Source organism: Amphimedon queenslandica, unplaced genomic scaffold, assembly GCF_000090795.2.
Source record: "Amphimedon queenslandica unplaced genomic scaffold, v1.1 AMPQUscaffold_12987, whole genome shotgun sequence".
Classification (NCBI taxonomy): Eukaryota; Metazoa; Porifera; class Demospongiae; order Haplosclerida; family Niphatidae; genus Amphimedon; species Amphimedon queenslandica.
In genome coordinates, this window is record NW_003546777.1 from 41,517 (window position 1) to 43,239 (window position 1,723).

The following is a 1,723-nucleotide window of genomic DNA, read 5'->3' on the forward strand; positions in this document are numbered from 1 at the left end:
AGAGACATGTAAGTCTAATGTAGAATAGACATATCATAACTGATTCATGATAATGTTGATTACAGTCTTCTTATGTCAACTGTCACATTTTGCTGCAATTGTATTGTTAAATTGGAAGAGATTTAGGGAAGATTAAAGAATGGCAATTAATATTGTTTTCTTAGGCAGTTTTGTTGTATTTTAATTGATGCTTCACTGTCTGATTATTTTGAATGTTGTTGTTGCAACTTGCAGGTCAACCCATTCGCAAGACAAATGTTATCAAATTGTTTTTAAAGTCCTGACATTGAAAGTGAAAGTATATGAATAGTCAATCCTAGGGAATACCATTACCAACAGGAGTACAATTGTGTGATTGTCTGTATCCTGAACCTTGTGATAATTATTGTAAATAAATACCAGGACTTTTAGATTTGTATGTTTGTGTTCATTCATAATTATTAAATCATCTGCTCTTAGTGTGTGTGTGTATGTACACATGTACTTGTATGGTTCACTTGCAAGTTATAATACTGTCCAATGCTGTGATTGGATGGTATGCTTTTTGCCTGTTTTTCTTTCTCATTCTGTCTTGCTTTGATCACATTTTTCATTTTACCTTACTACCTTACCCCCTCTTTCTCTCTGTCTCTCTCTCCCTCTCTCTCTCTCTCTCTCTCTCTCTCTCTCCCTCCCTCTCTCTCTCTCTCTTTCTCTCCCTCTCTCTCTCTCCCTCTCTCTCCCCCCCTCTCTCTCCCCCTTCCTCTCTCTCTCTCCCCCTCTTTTTCCCTCCCTCTCTCTTCCTCCCTTTCTTTCCCTCCCCCTCTCTCTCCCTCCCTTTCTTTCTCTCCCCCTCTCTTTCCCCCCCTCTCTCTCAGACTATCCAAGATGACTATGAGAAGTTACTAACTCGTGATATTAATGTCCAATTCCTTCAAGTACTGGCCCCAGGTGTTGTCCATCCTAATCGCTCCTCCAACAAGACTGGTAGTGCCACTAATGTGTATCCTTCAGCTGGTACTCCTTCTGGTGACAAATCACTCGCCGATGGGGTGGGCATTAATAAGAGATTCAGAATGGAGGATTTAGGACTCGTCTGGGAGACGGTAGAATCACTGCATCACTTCTTATATCCAGGTACTTGAAAAATAATCATTATTAAATATTAATGATTCTTTTATATCCATGCAATAAATGTACATCTATTAACATTATTACAATATATGCATGTACATGTACATGTACTGTAATTTTGATCTCTTAAATTCATTTTTTTTCTTGTTTTTTTATTTCTGTCCCTCTCCTCTCAAGATGGTTGTCAGTTGTATGCTACTGAGAGGGAGCCAGCCTGTGTTCCTGTTGTCCTTACTAATATCCTTGGTACTCGTACTTATGCGATGGCTATCAAGTTCACACGTCCATTCTTCATTGAAAAGGTACAGATACATGCATGTACATGAACTAATTGCATGTACATGTACATACAACAATACTAATACAATGTACAGTAAATGAATAGATAATGATGCATGTATACATGTACATTTAAGTGCGTAGAAAGTATAGAATTAAATTGAAAGTTGGTTTACAATATTGCGATAGTCTTGATGCTACGCATAGAATAGAATTTGGTTCTAGCCTAGTGGAAAGCATTTATCAAAAGGTCAAGTCACTGATGCTTTTAATTTAAAAATTGAAGGTACATGTACATACACTGGCCTAATGCTATCATATTGTAAGCCTG

At 37.6% G+C, this 1,723-nt stretch overlaps 1 long non-coding RNA gene across 1 annotated transcript; it reads left to right on the forward strand.

The window, feature by feature from the left end:
• Window positions 1-9: 9 nt before the first annotated feature.
• On the forward strand, window positions 10-1,415 carry LOC109585895 (uncharacterized). The gene is made up of 3 exons (XR_002186716.1): window positions 10-387; window positions 858-1,116; window positions 1,291-1,415. It is a non-coding gene; the product is annotated as an uncharacterized LOC109585895 (long non-coding RNA).
• Window positions 1,416-1,723: the final 308 nt, after the last annotated feature.